Source organism: Ornithorhynchus anatinus, chromosome 18 (assembly GCF_004115215.2).
Source record: "Ornithorhynchus anatinus isolate Pmale09 chromosome 18, mOrnAna1.pri.v4, whole genome shotgun sequence".
Classification (NCBI taxonomy): Eukaryota; Metazoa; Chordata; class Mammalia; order Monotremata; family Ornithorhynchidae; genus Ornithorhynchus; species Ornithorhynchus anatinus.
Genome location: NC_041745.1, coordinates 34,678,415 through 34,700,040, shown reverse-complemented (window position 1 = coordinate 34,700,040; position 21,626 = coordinate 34,678,415). Strand labels below are relative to the sequence as shown.

Sequence of the window (21,626 nt, the reverse complement as noted above, 5' to 3'; positions counted from 1 at the left end):
CTGAGAGGATTTAATTAAAACACTTCTTGCGGTTACATGATTTGTCGGGTTTAAGGTTTTGGTAAGAACTGAGAGTTCCTGAATTATAATCCTGGGCTCAGTCTGCTAAGCCATGCTCCTTCAGATACAATAGTTTGGATTTTTGTTTATGCAAGGTTTCCCAGCAATGCAACTTTAGAAAGAACATGAGGCATTTCTATATAGGTATAATATCTAATGAGATTGACTACCTAATGAAGTCCATTACATTCATTTGAATTCTGCAAGTAGATAATGGATCTTTATCCAGGGGGTCAGGGTAGATCAGTGCATGTGACCTTAGGAGAAAAAAGGAGAGGGGAATTTTAAGACTCTAGTTTCTTAAGTTTCTGTTTATTAAAACTACCATCTGAAAGTAGTTATTGGATTTTTTTTTCAGAACACAAAGAGGGCCTTATGCTTTACAGGGATTAAAATTCATCAAGTGGTCTAAGTCTATGTTACTAAATTTTTAGTCCAAAATTAAGGAGTAGCAGAAGGCATTTTTTTTTAACCCTGTCACAGAGAAGGAATATTTTAAAAGTAACTCCAGGAAATCAATATACCAGGCTCCTAAATGCCTATTTGATATTTATATTGATTAAATATGACCAATTCAAAATAGTTAGACTATCAACGCAAATATGTTTAACAGACCAACTTTTAAAATTAATTGGGTTTGGAAGATTTTACTCCTACTCCTCATACCAATTCCTCATGATCATAACCCCCTTTTCTGTGTCTGGTGATATATGGTGCATTGTTTTCAGGAGTTAAAGGGATGACTCATTTATTGATTTATAAGTGGGGTATTATCTAGCCATTTGGCTTTTTTCTTAGATTGAATCCCATTAGATTTCACCCCTTTTAGCCATTGTCCCTTGGTCCCCTCCAAAAAACCTAGACCCAGGCAAAGGCAGTTGTCCCACTTGCCCTCAGACCTGCCCAGTTGTGATCAGTCCCTGTAGGTTGGGGTCTACAGCAAGAAAACTCTGGGTGCTCTGGCTTCCCATTCATCCCCATCCAAACACTCCAAGATGCAAATTCCTGGGCAACTCCGAAGCTTGGGGTTGCAGTCACTGGATCACTCCAAAGAAGACCCGCATTCTCTGGGACTTTGGAACCCATGCCAGGCTGGGCTTGCATTGGATCCACTTTGAACTCAATCTCCATCCCAGCCCTGGCCTGGACCAGCCTCTTGGACAAAGGGACTGAAGCACCATAACTTTGTTGGATCCAGAAGTCTCCTCTTTTCTGAATTGGACAGAGCTCCCCTTCCTCTCTGTCACTCTGTTCCCCACTAAACAATCAAGCCTCATTTTGAAGCAAACAGTTATAAGATCTGAATAAAGATTGTTTGTGAAATGTGGGCTGTCTGAGAATATAAATATACGTTAAGGTGAGAGTTAAATTGGAAGGGCCCAAAGATGGAAGAGTTATGTATGTTAAAAGCTCTTGACTGAAGGTTTTACCGCTGTATTTGCCTATAAATAAGATAATGTGTTTTGCTAGGGACAAACCACACGATAGAGCATCACCAATTAAATAAGTAAAAAAACCTTCTGTTAAATAAAAGAACACCCAAATGCAGGATGTGTGGATCCTTTTTTTTTTTTAAAAAAAAAAGGGCATTTAAGCACTTATCATGTGCTTGCTTATTCCATTTTATGGTAAAAGAGTGCTAAAAGACTTTTGTGAAAGATTCCTTGGGAGATAAAAGGGGCAGGTTTGCATCAACACATTAAGCCTCTGGGTCAGCTCTCACTGCAGTCAGTTTCTAGGGTATTGGGTAAGTTACTGCTGCAGCTGGGTATGAATTTGAGGCTAATGTTGAAATCTTCGAACTTAGATATACCCTTTCATTCAAGCAATCAGTTGTAATTTTTAAGTGCTTACTGTGTACAGAGCACTGTGCTAAGTGCTTGGGAGAGTACAATATAACAGAGTTGCTAGACATGTTCCCTACCCATGAGTTTACAGTCCAGAGGAAAAGCACTGGGTTTGTACAGTGTTTTCATAGTATTGCTTATGTGTTGGGAGAGGCCTATGCATTAGGCAGAAATCAGATGAGCTATTTTATAAGGCAAGATTAAATTACTTAAAAACAGAAAATTCCACAAGCTTGAATCCTTTCCCAAAGTTTTTGGCAGGTAGTGGGAGTTCCTCTTGGCCCTAGTGCCATCCAGAAGAGGACAGGGGGAGAATTGTATGGCTCCTTATAATTAAATCGTCAGCATCAGGAGATTGTGAAATAGGTCAGACTGGAGATGTTGATTTGGGAGACATTTGCATAGTGGCAATAGCTGAAACCATGTGAGCAAATAAGCTCCCAAGAGAATAAGTGTAGAGCTAAATGAAGTGGACTGAGTTAAAAAGAGTATAGAAACCTGGTGGTGTACCCACAGTTAAAGGGTGATGGGAGAAAGAAGAGTCAGCAGAAGAAATGCAAAAGGAACTGTTGGAGAGATAGGAAGAGGAATACACTGTCGGTTGTCAGTAAACCTGAGGCTTGAGGGATTTTTAGGTGGAAGGGGGAGTGTTAAAGGCAGCCAAGTGCAACAGGGAGGATTACAGCAGAATAGAGACAATTTGATTTCGTCAGAAGGAGGTCATTGGAGACCTCAGTGAGAATGGTCACAGAGTCAAGGTTTCAGTATGGGGAAGATTAGGGAATGGTGAGAACAAAGAGGATCCAGAGAGAAGGAGAGATGAAAGAGAGGGGAGATTGTGTTGGAGCAACTATTTCTAAGAGGTGAAAGTGGCAGTGGGGTTCAAGATAGAATTAGATTATAAGGATTGATTGGAGAACTCCTGAAGAGAAAGTTGGGAAGGATGGAGTTGGAGGGGTGAGGCAGGAAAACACTGAGGAAGGAGGCCAACGGAGAAGTTTGTATCTGGTTTGAGAAGCAACATGGCATAATGGATAGAGTCAGAAGGTCATGGGTTCTAGGCCCGGATCCACCACTTGTCTGCTGTGTGACCTTGGACAGATCACTTCACTTTTCTGTGCCTCAGTGCCATCATCTGTAAAATGGGGATCAAGACTGCGAGCCCCATATGGGACAGGGACTGTGTCCAACCCGATTTGCTTGTATCCACCCCGGCACTTAGTACCGTACCTGGCCCGTCGTGTTTAACAAATACTATTATAAGTATAATTATTATTTTATTGTTTTTAAACAGAACGGCCTGTCAGGTTATTAGTGTTTACGAAAAGTGGAGGTGGAACATTGGAAGTTGCATTGGAGACCACTTGGATTCCATAATTTATTGATCTGGAAAATTATATTACTGTCAATTTCTTACAATATAGTTCTGTAGTAAGATACCAAGTTACATTAAGTTTAATAAACTAAAGCTTTGTCTTGAAGTTACTTAAGGCCAAGTCGGTATTATAATAATACCGAGAAGAAAAAATTCCCAATCCAAACTTAAAAGACCGCTTTTCAGCAAAGTAGACCAAAGGAGATTCCTTTACACTGGAACCAACTTCTCTGAATTATTTCATTCATTTCCCCTTAGATCAAGTTGAAGCATTTCCTAGACAGGCTATCTCTACCTGTGTTATATTGAGTACAAAGAGAAAGCAGGGGGGCATGAAGCTACCTCTTGGAATCATCATTGATGGTATTTATTCAGCACTAACTGTGTGGAAAGCACTGTACTAAGTACTCATTTGAGGAGAGTCATCAGAGTTGGTAGGCACATTTCCTACCCACAATGAGATGACATTAATATTAATAAATAATTTTAATGTTGAATTTAAAAATATGCATATATGGTAGATTTGAATCTAGTGTGTTTTTTGGTGGGGGGGCAATACTGCACCGAGTTTAGTATATGGATTTTTGAGCATCGAAGGAAGCGAGACTGAAGGGTATCCAAGAGATTGTATATTATTATTAAGAAAAATCATCCAATAGGCTCCTAGATTTATTTTAACTACTGGATGCATCCCTATTGTTAGCCTGAGTTGAATGGCAAGGACTACAGTGTTTGAAACCTTATAACATTATAGATATAGTTTCATCCCCCGATACATGGTTTCCTTGTGCAAACTGCAAGAGCAAGCTGACTATTATTAAACAGTGAAAGAAATATCTTGTATCTACCCTGCCGCATGGAACAGTGCCTGGCACGTGGTAAGTACTTAAATACCATAAAAAATAATTCACAGCTTTAGGAAGGCTGCACATATTTCTGTCCGTAAATTTGGAGGCTACATGCCCTAAAGAAGATCCTTTAATTCTAAATCATTGGCATATTCAGTGGATGTGTGTGTGTTTTTTTTTAAACTATGGAATAATTAGGTTAAAGATGATTAATTCCAGATAAATAGAAATGTGATGCTAGTGTTTTTACATGTGGAGAAAATAAACTGCTGTGGAAAACTTCTGGGGTAAGATGGCCTCCAATTTTGTTCTGTTCATTTTTGTTTTATAGTATTTAACGCTTACTCTATGCCAAGCACTGTATTAAGTGCTGGACTTCCTTAGGATGGCAAAGTTGCTTTGTTTAAGCATGGAAAAAAATGAAGTTTTTTCAGCTAAAAAAAAAAAATCTAGTTCTTGAGGTTCAGATTTCTTTTCCAAAGGTCAACTCCCATCATCAGAGAGTTCATTTATTTGGATACTTTTTCCATTTATTTCTGCAGTTATAAACTGTATCTAGATTGAAGTGGATAATAGAACAAGAATACCTTTATTTTCATATAGCACCATATTTAAAATCCAAAACATTCTGGGTTCAAAGTTCAGGGGTTGAGCTCTCAGTACAGAGAATTAGCCACAAATGCTACCTAACCCAGGGAAAACAATTTGCAGATAACTAAAATTAAAGTGAGTAAACTCCCATTTCTTCCCCGCTAAGGATGACCTGACATTGCTACAACACTATCACGGACTTCACGGACTCTGTCCTCTCCTGGTTCTCCTCTTACCTCTCTGGCCGATCATTCTCGGTCTCCTACGCTGGAGCCTCCTCCCCCTCCCATCCTTTAACTGTTGGAGTTCCTCAAGGGTCAGTTCTTGGCCCTCTTCTGTTCTCCATTTACACTCACTCCCTCGGTGAACTCATCCGCTCTCACGGCTTTGACTACCATCTCTACGCAGATGACACGCAGATCTACATCTCCGCCCCTGTCCTCTCCCCCTCCCTTCAGGTTCGCATCTCCTCCCGCCTCCGGGACGTCTCCACCTGGATGTCGGCCCGCCACCTAAAACTCAACATGAGCAAGACTGAGCTCCTCGTCTTCCCTCCCAAGCCCGGTCCGCTCCCAGACTTCTCCATCACCGTGGATGGCACGACCATCCTTCCCGTCCCGCAGGCCCGCAATCTCGGTGTCATCCTTGACTCGTCCCTCTCGTTCACCCCACACATCCTATCCGTTACCAAGACCTGCCGGTTTCACCTCTACAACATCGCCAAGATCCGCCCTTTCCTCTCCACCCAAACGGCTACCTTACTATTACGGGCTCTCGTTATATCCCGGCTAGACTACCGTGTCAGCCTTCTCTCTGACCTCCCTTCCTCCTCTCTCGCCCCGCTCCGGTCTATTCTTCACTCCGCTGCCCGGCTCATCTTCCTGCAGAAACGATCTGGGCATGTCACTCCCCTTCTTAAACAACTCCAGTGGTTGCCTATCGACCTCCGCTCCAAACAAAAACTCCTCACTCTAGGCTTCAAGGCTCTCCATCACCTTGCCCCTTCCTACCTCTCCTCCCTTCTCTCTTTCTACCGCCCACCCCGCACGCTCCGCTCCTCTGCCGCCCACCTCCTCGCCGTCCCTCGGTCTCGCCTATCCCGCCGCCGACCCCTGGGTCACGTCCACCCGCGGTCCTGGAACGCCCTCCCTCCTCACCTCCGCCAAACTGATTCTCTTTCCCTCTTCAAAACCTTACTTAAAAATCACCTCCTCCAAGAGGCCTTCCCAGACTGAGCTCCTCTTCCCCCTCTACTCCCTCTGCCATCCCCCCTTTACCTCTCCGCAGCTAAAGCCTCATTTTCCCCTTTTCCCTCTGCTCCTCCACCTCTCCCTTCCCATCCCCACAGCACTGTACTCGTCCGCTCAACTGTATATATTTTCGTTACCCTATTTATTTTGTTAATGAATTGTACATCGCCTTGATTCTATTTAGTTGCCATTGTTTTTACGAGATGTTCTTCCCCTTGACGCTGTTTAGTGCCATTGTTCTTGTCTGTCCGTCTCCCCTGATTAGACTGTAAGCCCGTCAAACGGCAGGGACTGTCTCTATCTGTTGCCGACTTGTTCATCCCAAGCGCTTAGTACAGTGCTCTGCACATAGTAAGCGCTCAATAAATACTATTGAATGAATGAATGAATGAACTATCAGATTTTTCAGTTTCGCCATTGCTAAGTAAATCCTACTCATTCAGCAAAGATGGTTCTGAATATTTCCAGTCCCCAATCATGATAGACATAGGCTTTTTCAAAAGCAAAGAAGTTTTAAAAAAACTTTACCGCTAAGGAATTCAGGGTGTCCGCATTATGGTTCAAGTTTTCCCGAAGAAGGGGAGCCCCTCTGGTACTTCCAAGATCCCCAATGGCTTCCTTTAATTCTGAGCTTCTCCTCTCCTCTAGATCTTAACTCTAGACATGCGATGATGAAATCATATGGTTTTTTCAACAGGGTAATTCTTGAAATTGTGAAGCCAGCAAAGGGGTCCTCTGTGGATAGAAGTTTAGCAAGGTGTCAATTCCTACTTAAACACTCTAGACTAAGCATGCAAGTATTGGCTGATTCAGCTTTTGGTATGAAGGTTATCACAGGCTTCTGTCAAGTTCTAACTCTTCTCCAATTTCTCTGCACTGCTTTAGGAGGGCCTGAAGCATAGCTGGAGCCCGAAAAGGGAGCTATTTTAAATGCTGATAACTTTTTCTGGAACAATTCAGGCCTCCTCCATTTTTGCATTAACATAGTTTTGCTACAGAGGTATTTTAGCTACAACTCAAGCTTGTTTTTAAGTATAGCTGTAAATGTAAATGCTTTGGAAACTGATATGGAGGAATGAGTACAGTTAAGCCTTTTATAATTAAGGAGCTGACAGTGTTCAAAAGTGTTTCTTCCAGATTTTTTTTTTTTAACAACCTAATGTGAGCTTACTTTTAAATATGATTCGTCTGAGAAGCAAACCGAGGAAAGACGTGTGAGAAAGCCTGTATGTCAGATCTGCTTGTTTGGCTAATGTATATTTCTTGCACATAAAGCAGTTTTGGTTTGTGTTTGGTTTGTGTCTTGAGTGCAGTGGGGGCCAGAACCTGGTAAAGAAAGCTGAGTTGAGAGTTTTTATGTAGTGATATACTTTTAATAAGTGTGAAAAAGAAAAATATGCCTTTAGGTTTTGTGGTTCATCCATTCGGTAGTATTTATTTCTCACCCACAATGTGTAAAGCACTATGCTGGGTACTTGGGAGAGATAAAAGCCACAGTCCCTGCCTGCAGGTTTGCAGTCTAATAGTGATTAGGGCCATATGGATATGGTGAATAATTTGACTGAGGTTTGGATGACAAGAAGATAAAGGATTAGCCAGGAGAAGTTTTAACATCTGCCTCACCACTTCAATGTGGGAAAGAGCTGGGTTCCTACACTTCCCTTGCAGCAACAGTAGTGACCCAGAAAGGGCAGAACAGCTTTCTGAATTGTTCATTCATTCATTCACTTATATTTATTGAGCACTTATAAGTGTGCAGAGCACTGTACTGAGTGCTTGGAAAGTACGATTCAGCAATGAGAGACAATCCCTGCCCAGGCTAGTGTCTTAGTGGTGTGCGGTATCATGACTGGAATATAGAACTCCCACGTGGACTCCTGGGATTATCCAAATTCTGACCCCAAGTTGTGACCCCGCTCTTCCCATTGGGAATTGTGAGGTGGCCGGAAAATCTTCACCCAGCCCAAGTAGAGCTACGGATCCAGGAAGCCGAATGAAGTCTAGATCCAAGTGGGATCCGAACTGAATAGGGACTGGGGCCTGGGCCGCCTTCTTAGAGGGTACTGTAGCATCACCTGGTTGGGGCTGGGACTGCTGGGAGTTGTGCCTTCAGTAGCTCAGGGGCCATTCATGAATGTTCGAAATCATCGAATGGTATGTATTGAGCATTTACCGTGTGCAGAGCACTGCAGTAAGGAGAGTAAATCATGACAAATGCCGTATAGTGTTCTCAGGAAGTGAGGCCCCAGTCACTTCCAACCTGGCAGTGCCCTTCCCAGTTACAATCAGAAAGCAAATACTGTGTTCAATTTCCTTATCTTCATGCTGTTAAGCAGTTAGGTCAACTTGGTCTCTGTCCTGAAAGAGCTTTTGTTCTTAGACAACATTGATTCAGGTGTACGTATACACAGTTTTACACTCACATACGTACAGAAACTGTCTTATTATAAATCCTTAAGCTAACAATTTTAGAGGGAAATTGTTATAAAGGAGTTCTTTTGACAGAGATCTTTTAAGGGTGCCTTGTATTGCATGGAGAGTTGCCCGGAGTAATGGAAATCTCCTAAGGAGGCTTTTATTATAAAATATTTTTACTGGGCAACTGTATTATCTGATTAATGAAGTAGATAATTTGTGGTTGGAATAATGACTTACAACAAGTAGGGTTGGGGACAGGATTTGTCGCCACCTCTGCAGTTAGATGAGAGAGAAAAGACAAAAACCTTTGTGAAGAAGGGAGAAATATTTAAGCATAGAAATGAGAAATGGCATAATGGTGGGTGAGAGATGGTTGGGTCTCAAAAGGGGTCTCATGGGACAGTTGTGAAGCAGTCACAGAAATTGATATCCACATACCTCAGGTGGAAGGAAGCAGTGTGGCCTAGTGAATGGAGCCAGGATCTGGAAGTCAGAGGACCTGGGTTTTAATCCTGGCCCTGTCACTTGCCTGCTGTATGTCCTTGGGAAAGTCACTTAAATTCTCTGTGCCTCAGTCTCCTATCAAATGTGGACTAAATACCTGTTCTTCTTCCTACTTAGACTGTGAGCCCCATGATGGATAAGGGACTGTGTCCACTCATTATCTTATATTTACCTCAGCTGTTAGTACAGCGCTTGGCCCAATGTAAGATCAACCAAATTGTTGGTATTATAGAGATGAGAGGGTTGAGGTGTGATTCCTGAATCTCAGCCCCTCTTATGAGGGTTCAACCTACTCTTCTCTCTTTGTCCCTATCTCCTTTTCAGCCAGAGTGTCATAGACTTACTTTCAGACCACCTTGTTGGGCCTTGCTCACTGCTCACTGCTCTTTCAAAATGGTACATGAGCTGGCACCTCTGTATTTTGTGGGGGTGGGGAAAGAGAGGAATGATGTGGGAAGCCGGAGGTTATAATCTGAGACAGAAATAAGTCAGTGATGCTCACACCTTTTCCTTTTACGGTCCCTTTTGCCCCATATCACCCTTTCATCATACACCACCCACTCCACCCTTGAAACAAATGGTTTTCACTCTATTTTCACTTCCCTAACGGGAGAGATTAATGTCGTCCTGTCTTTCCTACTCTTGCCCTCTCCTCCAACCTTTTCACATGCCGCCCTGCCAAAATCTCCAGGAGCAAAGGGGAAAGAGGGGAATGAACTGCAGTACTCCATTCAGATAGGAATTGACCAGGTTTTGTTACTGTAGTATTGACTTCAGGAACTGAAGAGAAAAGGGGTAAATGGACCTGCTATTTTTTTTCAGGAAATGGTCTCTAGTGAGACTACCAGCAATAACTTAAAATATATTTCATTTAAAATTGGACTTCATTTAGAATCTAAATTTTGTTTCAAATTCATGGACTCTGTGAAAAAACTATCACAGACTCACCGCTTCTTCAAAAAGTGTGTTTGAAGGGAGCAGTGAAGATCCACTTATTTCCTACGTGTGTTTCAAAGCTATCTCTTGTGCATTGAGGACAGTAGAAATAAGATTCATTGAATTGTTCATTCAATAGTATTTATTGAGCGCTTACTATGTGCAGAGCACTGTACTAAGCGCTTGGGATGAACAAGTCGGCAACAGATAGAGACGGTCCCTGCCGTTTGACGGGCTTACAGTCTAATCGGGGGAGACGGACAGACAAGAACAATGGCAATAAATAGAGTCAAGGGGAAGACCATCTCGTAAAAGCAATGGCAACTAAATAGAATCGAGGCGATGTACAATTCATTAACAAGATAAATAGGGTAACGAAAATATATACAGTTGAGCGGACGAGTACAGTGCTGTGGGGATGGGAAGGGAGAGGTGGAGGAGCAGAGGGAAAAGGGGAAAAAGAGGGTTAAGCTGCGGAGAGGTAAAGGGATGGCAGAGGGAGTAGAGGGAGAAGAGGAGCTCAGTCTGGGAAGGCCTCTTGGAGGAGGTGAGTTTTAAGTAGGGTTTTGAAGAGGGAAAGAGAATCAGTTTGGCGGAGGTGAGGAGGGAGGGCGTTCCAGGACCGCGGGAGGACGTGACCCGGGGGTCGACGGCGGGATAGGCGAGACCGAGGGATGGTGAGGAGGTGGGCGGCGGAGGAGCGGAGCGTACGGGGTGGGTGGTAGAAAGAGAGAAGGGAGGAGAGGTAGGAAGGGGCAGGGTGATGGAGAGCCTTGAAGCCTAGAGTGAGGAGTTTTTGTTTGGATTGAATTGGCAAAGCATAGATTCAAATTCAGGTAAATATACTAAAATGCTAATGCCCATATCAGCTAGGTGTCACTAAAAACAAAATTATGAAAGAGGAGGTTGTGGAAAAATACAGATCCTTCTAAACTAACTCTAGGAAGTTATTTTAAAAACTAAGGGCTGAATCGCAACATAAAATATTCTTCAAGCAAACAATTTAATATTTAGCAGAGTTATAGCATTTCTGAAAATCCTAATCATGGGAGTCAGAGTAACAGCTTAGTAGAGTAAGCCAAGTTCTTAATTGTAAACAGTATGCCAAGTTATTAGTGGGTTGCAGTCATTAGTTTGGTATTGAGGTCAGACTTAGCAGACTTCTTACCTTCCGTTTCATTTGCTGAATCCTGTTTGAAATTTGCTTATTTGTTAAATGCAACCCATTTAGAAAAACCAGAAGAAATTGGGCACACTTTAATGAAATGATTTTGGGGATCCCTGATTTCACTTTGGAGATAATCATACGCCTTCCACTCTGGGGCGGTCTGAACCTCCCCCTGCTCCCAAAAGCCAAAAGAGCATTTTGGGAGGGAGAGTTAAGTCTCTCATGTGATTTTGTTGGCGAGGGCTGGAGGGAGAAGTGAGACCCTAACAAACAGCTGAGGCCCACTGCGAGAAAAGTCCCAGCTCCCTTCAAGGCACTCTTCTCTCCCTCCTCCTGACTTCCCATGCCAATTTCCTCTGGACCTTTTTAGGTGCCAAGACTGAGTTCTTCTTATAACCTGCCATGAGAGCAGATGGAACACGCTTTGTTCCTCTCAAGTGAACATAAGCACTTCCCAAATCTCGATTTTCCTGCTACTGTCCAAATGTTCAAGCTTTTCACCCTGCTTGGAATGGTGTCCTCATGCATTTTTGCCCAACTACATCCCTCCCCTCTTTTCTAAAGTCACCTCCCTCGGGAGGCATCCAAAATTCATCTCTGCCTTCCCTGCCAAATGATTCTACCAGTCACTTCAGCTCTATTAGTTCATTTGCTGTCAGATTTATTCACATTTATCATTTTGATCTATTTTTACATTTAGGAGTTTGTTTCTACTTGTTGCTCCTGTTGTGATTACAGACTTCTTGAGGGCCAGGCCTGTGTCTTTTAATTTATATGTTTCCCAAACTCTTAATGTAAAGCTGTGCACACATTAAGCACTCAGTAAATATTGCAGGACCAGTGGCCACATGATTTAGGACTGTGTTGAACCAAATCAGGTTCAGAGGCAACTCCAGTGCCACTGTCCACTGGCCCAAGAATCCATCGTCCGGTGGCTGAACTGCTGTAGTGCATGAGCAGCAGTGTGGCTTAGTGGAAGGAGCACGGGTTTAAGAGTCAGAGGTCCTGGGTTCTAATCCCGACTCCGCTACTTAGCTGTGTGACTTTGGGCAAGTCACTTAACTTCTCGGTGCCTCAGTTACCTCATCTGTAAAATGGAGATTAAGACTGTGAGTCTTACGTGGGACAACCTAATAACCTTGTATCTCCCCCAACGCTTAGAACAGTGCTTGGCACATAGTAAGCGCTTAACGAATACCATCATCATCATTATTATTATTATTATTATTATTATTATAAGCAATGGCTTTAAACGTGTGTGATGTCAAGACAGGCGAATTAGTTATTGGGTTGCTGGGACCATAAGTCACTCAATTGAGGGCATTTATTTAGCACTTACTGTTTGTGGAGAGCACTTTACAGAGCTCATGGGAGAATAATAATAATGGTACTTGTTAAGCACTTGCTCTGAGCCAAGCATTGTTTTAAGCGGTGAGGCAGACACAAGTTTAATCACGTCGGACACAGTCCCTGTCCCACACGGGGCTCACAGACTTAATCCCCATTTTCCAGATGAAGTAACAGGTCCAGCGGAGTTGTGACTTGCCCAAGGTCACACAGCAGACATGTGGCAGAGCTGGGAGTAGAACCCATGTCCTTCTGACTCCCAGGCCCGTGCTCAGTCCACTAAGCCACGCTGCTTCTGTACTATGACTATGAGAATACTGTGAGAGTATTATGACTCCTAAAAGCTAATAGAAGCAACCATTTCTGGGCCAACCACATCTCACACCCAATCTGGCTTGACCTGACCAAGCATTAATTAACAACAAGTGGGTGGTTCCGGGGCAGGCCGAAATGACAAGAGCTGGGATGATAGGCCAGTTGATCTAGCACCTAACTCCTGTTCACTGGAAGGGAGGTTAGGCCGGGTCAGCTGCTGGAGTAGGCTCAGACCCCATTTCCTGGGACATGACTTGTGAAGGATCGGAGATTTTGGGCCGTGCCTTGTTCCCCTTGCAAGACCTCATCTCTGTATCCAGTTAAACTTTTGGGTTTCGTTGAAATGTCTGAAGAGGCGTGTTGCCGTAGATGATAGTATGTTTTACTCTCTGACTTCAGTGAAAGTGGTACTTAAACTGTGAGGAATAAATAGCTACATTATTTAAATTGGAAGGGGGAGTATATTTTTAAAAAGGGAATGAGAGTTTGGGGCCCAACATAGTTTATTCTGTGTTCCATGCAGTTAATTATACCAATTCCGCTCTGTACCGACTTAGAGCAAATGGGGAGTAAACTCCTGGTTCTGACCTCCTCTGGTTTCTCAGTCCCTACTCATTAGGGCCACAGATCCCAGAACTTGAAACCACAGGGAAGGGCAGGAGGAGGAGAGGAGCTAAAACAGCTTGACTTAACTGCATCTGACTGGGGCAAATCAGAGTAAGATTGGTCACTTTTTTGGCTGTACTTAGGGGAGAGAGAAAGACTCTGAACATGCTTCCATTTCCCCCAAATGACTTCCAGACTCTTAAAGATACAGCCTTCAGAGCTCCATTAATTCCCCTTTCTGGCCCCACGGCAAGGTTCAGTGCTGTCCTCAGCAGTGGTCGGGTCCAGGTTGATTCCTTGGCCTTCCAGCGCACGCGGGGAAGCAGCATGGTGTAGCAGATAGAGCACGGGACTGGGACTCAGAAGTTCATGGGTTCTAATCCTGACTCAGCTGTGTGACCTTGGACAAGCCGCATAACTTCTCTGTGCCTCAGTTACCTCATCTGGAAAAAGGGGATTGAGACTGTGAGCCCCATGTCGTACAGGGACTGTGCCCAACCCAATTTGCTTAACACATAGTAAGCGCTTAACAAATACCAGAATTCTTCTTCTTCTTCTTTCTTCCTTCTTCCTTCCTTCCTTCCTTCCTTCCTTCCTTCCTTCCTTCCTTCCTTCCTTCCTTCCTTCCTTCCTTCCTTCCTTCCTTCCTTCCTTCCTTCCTTCCTTCCTTCCTTCCTTCCTTCCTTCCTTCCTTCCTTCCTTCCTTCCTTCCTTCCTTCCTTCCTTTCTTCTTCCTTCTTCTTCTTTCTTCTTCTTCTATCCAACTGTTGGATTTCAGTCAACCCTCCAGTCCAACTCCTGTAATTCCTCGACATCTGGGCCTGTTGTGATTTTGGGGAACCTTGATACTGTCCTGGGAAAGGCTTTGCTGCTGAAGCCTCGAGGCAAAGAGAGCATGCCTGCTGAAGCTTCAGAAATGTGATATCATCTCACTCGTAGCCGAGGTTCCAGACACTTCCTCTTTCTAGTCTAGCTGTCTTTCCTGATCTCCACTTATGGCCAACACTCTCCCTCCCTCTTCCTATGTATGGGTTCCTTCTCTTCTTCCAGATAACATTCATGGTTCCAGTATTCTCTTGGCTCCTAACCTTGAAGGCCACCTTCATGGTACTTTCTCTTTGACTGAACTCTACTGTCTCCTCACTAAACCTAGCAGAAGTACTTTAGGTAGGGCCGTCCCTGCGGTTGGAGGAATTGGGGCAATCGCCCCAGGTCCCATGTGCTAAGGACTCCCAGACTTTCTGGTGAGTGAGATTCCTGGAGGTATTGTCAGCTGGGTTGGTGTGAAGGAGGAGGAGAAGGTGGAGGAAGAGGAGGAACGGATGCCAGGGGCCTAAGTGTACAACTCCTCCTCCATATTCCTGCTTGGCAGGAGCTCCCATTCACCAGGAAGGAAGGAAGTCCTGAGGGCCAGGACATGGGGCTGTCCAGGAGGGTATGGAGGTGGCGACAGCAGTGAGTGTGCTTTATGGGTCTTGTTGCTACTCAGCATGAATTGGGTGGGGAAAGACCAGATGAGATTTAAGAACAGGAAGCAAAATGGCTCAGTGGAAAAACCATGGGCCTGGGAGTCAGATGACTTGGGTTCTAATCCTGGTTTTGCCACTTGTCTGCTTTGTGATCCCTTGGGCCTTCACTTAACATCTTTGGGCCTCAGTTCCCTCTCTTGTAAAATGGTGATTAATTCCTACTCCCTCCTACTTAAACTGTGAGCCTTTTGTGGGCCGGGGCGGTGTCCAGCCTGATTGTCTTGTGTCTCCCCAGCACTTAGTAGAATGGCTTGGTACATAGTACATAGCACTTAAGTACAATTTTATTATTATTATTATTATCATTATTATTTTTCAAAGGGGATGAGATCTCACAAGTGGGGTGATATTTCACCCATTTGTTAAATTTATTTTTTAGCTAGTATTAACAACTCAGTCCCAAAGTTCTAATAGGGAGAAATGGCGAGGTGACTAAAAGTGAAAGGAGAGAGTCACAGTTTGATAGTTATTTCCTTTTGAATGTGGCCACATATATCATTTGTCTTTTGACACCCACTTTTGTGTAAGTGGTATCTGGCCCAGGTCTGATCCCAGTACATTTAATTTCTAAATGTACAGTTTTGAGTAAAAAGAAACCACCTTTAATGGAGGTTTTAATGGTTCCCTGCTGTAACTCAGAGCAGCTAGTACCATTTTATTAGCAAAAGATGTCCATGAATTGAGATAAGCACAGGAAATGATTGCAAACCCAATGACAATTAGGAAAAGAATTTTGTGTATTTGAGCCTTTTAGAGATAAGGTTAATTGGGCATGCTATGGGTGATAGGTTTTATACCATGGAAAACTCAACATGCTATTATCAGCTCCTCCTCTAGCTCCTTGTGGGCAGGGAACATATCAACCAACTCTTGTACTCTCACAGTGCTTAGTACAGTGCTCTGCAAACAGCACTCAATAAATACCAGTGATTCATTGATTGTCTCTTTTAAATGACTTTTGGTAGAATTTATGACTTCAAGTGAAGACTCCTGGAGGGATAACAAAGAGCTTGACTGTTTCACCCATGTACATCTTGGGCTTGTGTTTAGTCATTCCCTAGATGAGAGTGAGTCTTGATGCCTTAGGATAGTGGATATTTTACTATAAAGTTGCTCCACTGGTCTTCGGTGAGAGAAAGAACATGGAACGGGGAGTTGGGAAACCCGGGTTCTTAATAATAATGGCATTTGTAAAGCGCTTACTATGTGCAAAGCACTGTTCTAAGTGCTGGGGAAGATACAAGGTGATCAGGTTGTCCCAGGTGGGGCTCATGGTCTTAATTCCCATTTTAACTGAGGCCCAGAGAAGTTAAGTGACTTGCCCAAAGTCACACAGCTGACAAGCGGAAGAGCCAGGATTTGAACCCATGACCTCTGACTCCCCAGCCCGTGTTCTTTCCACTGAGTCACGCTGCTTCTCTATGCCTTGGCTCTGCCGCTACCTGATTGTCCCATTTCATTGAATTGTGTCTACCCTAGCACTTTGCTCAGTCATTGGCACGTAGAGGTTTTTATTATTATTATCTTCTCACATTTGTGCCTCCTAGCTTAAATGAATGCCTATTTAAGGCATGATAAATATTTATAGTTGGATTTAGTGGATGTAATTCCTGTAATACCCAGTCAAATTGTGATTTTTTTGTTTAAGAATAGAATGAAGTTGCCAGGCAAGAAAGGGACATTTTTAGAACTGTGTGATGAGTTTAGCTATATCACTACTGAGGGCAGTATGGTATCTTGTTAAAAACCTGCTGATGGAGTCACCACGCAGAACAGTGGACACAACCCAAATGGGTGGTCGGGGTTTATTGATGTTTCAGTGGAATCTCCAGGAGATTGCGGCTTGGCAATTCTGAGCTTGCATCGTTACTAAGCTCCAAGTTGGCCACCCTGATGTTTTGGAATAGTTACAACCTTGGAGTGGTGCAGTAATTAGGAGCCAGAGGAGGAACTCAGCACCAATTAAATGGATTAACAGGGCAGCATTGATTTTTGCAGACTAGTACTGGCCTCTGCTTCTCCAATTCTCCTACTCATCTTCCTTCTCCTTCCTAAATTACCTCTCCTGAGCCTTCCCTTCCTGAAGCGAGAGGGTTGGGCAGACAGGCCGAGAGACATTCACTCTGTCCTTTCAAGGTATAAACTGAGCTCCATAGGGATTCAGCCACTCTGCTGCATTTTTAAAAAAATGGTATTTGTTAAGCACTGTACTCAGTGCTGGGGAGATGCATGCAACACAGTCCATGCCCCACACGGAGCTCACAGTCGTAATCCCCATTTTATAGATGTTAACTGAGGCACAGAGAAGTTAAGTGACTTGCCCGTGGCCACAAAGACAAGTGGCCGAGCCGGGATTAGAATCCAGGTCCTTTTGGCTTCCAAGGCCATGTTCTATCCACCGGGCCACGCTTCTTTCTGGCTGCTGGCTCGCTGCTGGACTATTTCTGGCATTGGTGGGTTAGGGAGTGGAGTCAGAGTATGACTAGATATGGAGGTGGACTTGTTGACTCACTGCCAGTTTTCTACCATTCAGTGTGGGAGGGTTTAATAGAGCAGGACAGTCCCAACGGATACAGTGAGACTGTGTGAATACCCAGAGTGATTTTCTTCTCTTCGTTTCCAAATATAAACATTACAGTATGGGTTAAATGGGCACTTGAAGTGCAGTCAGCTATATTGTCATTTTGGGCAAAGTGTTTCAACCTCTGGAGACACTAACTCTCCTTTCCAGAGCGGCTAACAAGTACAAGAGTTAATGGATGTCAATTCCCGCCTTTCTCTTTGCCGACTTTATGGCTAACGGATTAATGAGCAGTGAAGTTGCTGAGAGGCAACAACAGGAAGGGGAAGAAAGAAAGTGCAGACCTGAAAAATGGAGAGGAAGCGGTAAATTTAGCTTATCAGCAGGCATTATTTTTTTAATCCACGTGGCAATAGGAACTTGATATCACTCTGGTCTCAGTCTCTTGCCGCGGAGTCTACCTGTTAATATTGGAAATTGTTTGAAAAAAATCTAGTAAAATGAGTTAGATTATTGGTAGAATTTGGCATTATGGCAATGTCCTTACCTATCAAGCATCTCTGAGGATTGTGACTCTTTTAGTAATTTGGTGTCTTGTTATATCTCAAATTTCATTTCTGAATCTGAGTAATGAAAATCAGAGCAGCGTGGCATAGTAGAAAGAGCACGGGCCTGGGAGTCAGAGGACTTGTGTTCTAATCCTGGCTCTGCCACTTGCCTGCTGTGTGACCTTGGGCAAGTCATTTAACTTCTCGGTGCCTCATTTTCCTCATCAGTAAAATGGGGATTAAATCCTACATGGTCTGTGAGCCCCATATGGGACAGGAACTGTATCCAACTCAATTATCTGTATTCACCCCAGAGCTTATTTCAGTGCTTGGAGCATAGTAAGCCTTTAATAATAACAATAATGTTGGTATTTGTTAAGCGCTTACTATGTGCAGAACACTGTTCTAAGTGCTGGGATAGATACAGGGTATTCAGGTTGTCCCAAGGTGAGGCTCACAGTCTTAATCCCCATTTTACAGATGAGGTAACTGAGGCACAGAGAAGTTAAGTGACTTGCTCACAGTCACACAACTGACAAGTGGCACATCTGGGATTCGAACCCATGACCTCTGACTCCCAAGCCCATGCTCTTTCCACTGAACCATGCTGCTTCTCTAAATATCATAAAAAATTTTGGAGCTTTTCTGGGTAATTACCGTTTGTCATCATTGCTAACATGATGCTCCATCAGGATTTATCATGCATTTAGTGTAGCAAAATTTTTCCTAAAACTGTGTCGTTAGATAGCCTGTTGAAAAATAATTTCAAAACCTTTCAAGTTAAAATTTAGAGATTCATCTTGAACAGAAATTGAGCTAATCTTTGTCTTTGTAGTATTTAATTTAATTGGCATAAGGCACAGCCCTTACCACCGTACGCTTCATACATTCTTGCACTTGTTTTTTTGTGTGGCCTTGAGACTTAGTATCTCTTTACTTTTGGGTCCTCATTGGATCCTTTTTTAAAGAACGAAACAAATGGACAAAGAACAAGAAAGTAGCTCATCTGTGATGAGCTTTGCCTACCCTATTTACTTCAGATGGGCTTTCCAAATTTGTTCTGTTAACGCATGGTGGCTTTTCCTCTATCCGCCTTAATTGAGGTTAGTTTCTGTGGTAGCAGTTATTGTGCTTCCTTTTTTTCGAGATTGCCTCAGAATTTAAGTTCATGAAAAATCAGCCAGGCAGGTATGGGCTTTTCCCCTCCGCCATCTTTGTAAGTAACTAAGCCCACCCAAAATTGCTCCTGTATATATTTCTCAGTGCTTCTCTCCTCCTCATAGCAACACTAGCAGTCCCTCCCACCCTTACAAATGTCAAAGCAGTTCTTTCATTTACAGCTACTCTTTGAAGAGCCTATGTCTGTTTGTAACTCTTGGTTTTTTAGGCTCACTCTCTGTTCAGTGTCTCTAAACCAGTCTCCCCATCTCTGATGGCTGCGTTCCTGGTTATTCCACCTGCTTCCGTGGTTTCTCAGGAATTAGACAAGCAATCAGTAACGTTTACTGAGTCCCCTATGTGCCATGTATTATATTAAATATAGTCCATAGCTGGGCAGGCCCATTTGAAGTCGTACTTCAGCAAGGAATACAAAATGTTTGTTTTTTGATCTTACTTAATTGTTGTCTCATGAGGCAATAGCTGTTTATATATTCAAATGCCATTCATTACTGTTATCCTGGTGGAAAGAGCAGGGGTCCGGGAATCAGAGGACCTGAATTCCACTCTGTCACTGATTGCCATGTACCTTTGAGCAAGTCTCAACTTTTCTGTGGCTCATTTTCTAAACCTATAAAATAGGGATTAAATACCTCTTCTCCTTCTTACTTAGACCTTGAGCCACCGGTGGATGGAGACTGTGTCCAATCTGATTAACTTGTATCTAACCCAGCATTTAGAATCTAGCATACACTTAATAAATATAATAATAATAATCTCTGAGGAGCCATCTCGTTTATTGAGGGGCACTTCCAGGTGCTCTTTGTTGTGTTCCTTTCGGCCTATTATTGCTAAGTCTGGCTCCTAAGGGAAATTAAGGAAATGGCCATCAGTGGCAATGTATACTAATGCCATCAATAACAGTAAATCTAACCATTAGAGCCACTCCAAGGAGGGAATAGGGACAGTTTGTAGAATTGCTCATCCTAGTTGTCTGAGACCTGAGTTTTCCAAAGAGGGCTGAAAAGACCAGTCCGCATGCTCCCCAAAATCCTGATCCCTCTTCCACCCTTGCAGTAAGGATGAGAAGTTGGCATCTCTGCTTACAGCCCTAATGAGGGCGATTGACAATTATCACTCACTGCTCTGTAGACTGTAGGTTTGGTTTGTGTAGCCTGATGCTATGTCGACCCCATCATATATACCGTGGGACTTGTTTGAGTTGGAGACCTAGTTACTCAATCCAGCCTATAGGAACCTTACCTATACTCCTAAGAATCCACAGGCAGATACCTTGCAAAAGTGTTATTTAAAAAATGTCACATAATGAAAATTATTATTCAGTACTTTGTAATAATAATAATGATGGTGTTTGTTAAGCGCTTACTGTACGTGAAGCACTGTTCTAAGCGCTGGGGGATACAAGGTGATCAGGTTATCCCCCCATGGGGCTCCCAGTCTTAATCCCCATTTTACAGATGAGGTAACTGAGGCACAGATAAGTTAAGTGACTTGCCCCAAATCACACAGTTGACTAGTGGCGGAGCTGGGATTAGAACCCACGACCTCTGACTCCCAAGCCCGTGCTGTTTCCACTGAGCCACGCTGCAATGGCTGTGGGGCTGAGGGTGGGGGTGAATACTAAAAAAAATGCTTTAATCAATATTATTGAGTGCTTACTGTGAGCAGAGCACTGTGGTAAGTGCTTGAGAGAGTACAATATATTAGTGTTGGTAGACAGGTTCCCTGCCCACAGTGAGCTAATGCCCAAACAGTATTTTGTATAGCTCCTCCAGATATATATTTTTTAATAAGTGGCCTAAATAACCTGTTGTCTGTGGTAAAAGGTTTGAGGTCTCGAGCCTATTAAATTATTTTAGCAGTGATGATTTACTCTTACAAGTGATGTATCAGATCATTATATATCTTTTTGTAAGACTGATGAAATGCTAGTAGAAGCTAGGGGCTGTCAATCGGCAGTGTTTATTTAGCACTTCCGAGTGCAGAGCACAATGCCAGGAGCTGTGAGGAGTGACAAAGGAAAAACAAGATACGTCCCCTTCCCTTGCGGAGCTTAAAGAGAGTAGACAGAGTAGACAGTCGAAGAAATAGTTAACCGGTGCAATGAAGGACTTAGAAGAAAAAATCAGAGTGCAGGCTTATGTTTAATCAAGTAATGGACCTGTGGTGTTTTGTGGTTACAAGGCACAGCTTGTTCATGCTTCAGGACGGTCAACAAGATTGCCGGAATATGCAGCAATAGAAGGAGAGCAGCGGTTGAGGGAGAGATTGACTGCCCCAGAGCAGCGGAGAATTTGGTCAGGGATGATGCAGAGTCTGGGGGGCAGCAGGGAGAGAATTCTAGGCCCAGAGCTGCTGGGAAGAGAACAGGACTGCAGAGAGGGAGTGGCAGGGAGAGAAGACGGGGCTGTCCGAGGGCTGCAGGGAGAGAGACTCAGGCTGACGGTGAAAACTGTGTTATTCGGGGATGAGGAAGAAGGGAGGGAGAGGAAGGAAGACGCTTTCAAGTCATAAACAAGAAGGGCAGGAAACGGGTCCGATCCAAGGACTTCTCCTCCATTTTGACAGGCGGTTGGGAAGCCTG

At 43.5% G+C, this 21,626-nt stretch overlaps 1 protein-coding gene across 2 annotated transcripts in view; it reads left to right on the top strand.

The window, feature by feature from the left end:
• The first annotated feature begins 7,949 nt into the window (after positions 1–7,949).
• The window catches only part of STIM2 (stromal interaction molecule 2), a 103,392-nt gene continuing 89,715 nt past the window's right edge, over positions 7,950–21,626 (top strand). The window contains exon 1 of one of the 2 annotated variants that reach the window (XM_029083454.2): positions 7,950–8,031. The gene's annotated coding sequence lies outside the window, so the exon portion shown is untranslated. The remainder of the gene's footprint in view (positions 8,032–21,626) is intronic. The other variant, XM_029083455.2, reaches the window with a different exon arrangement.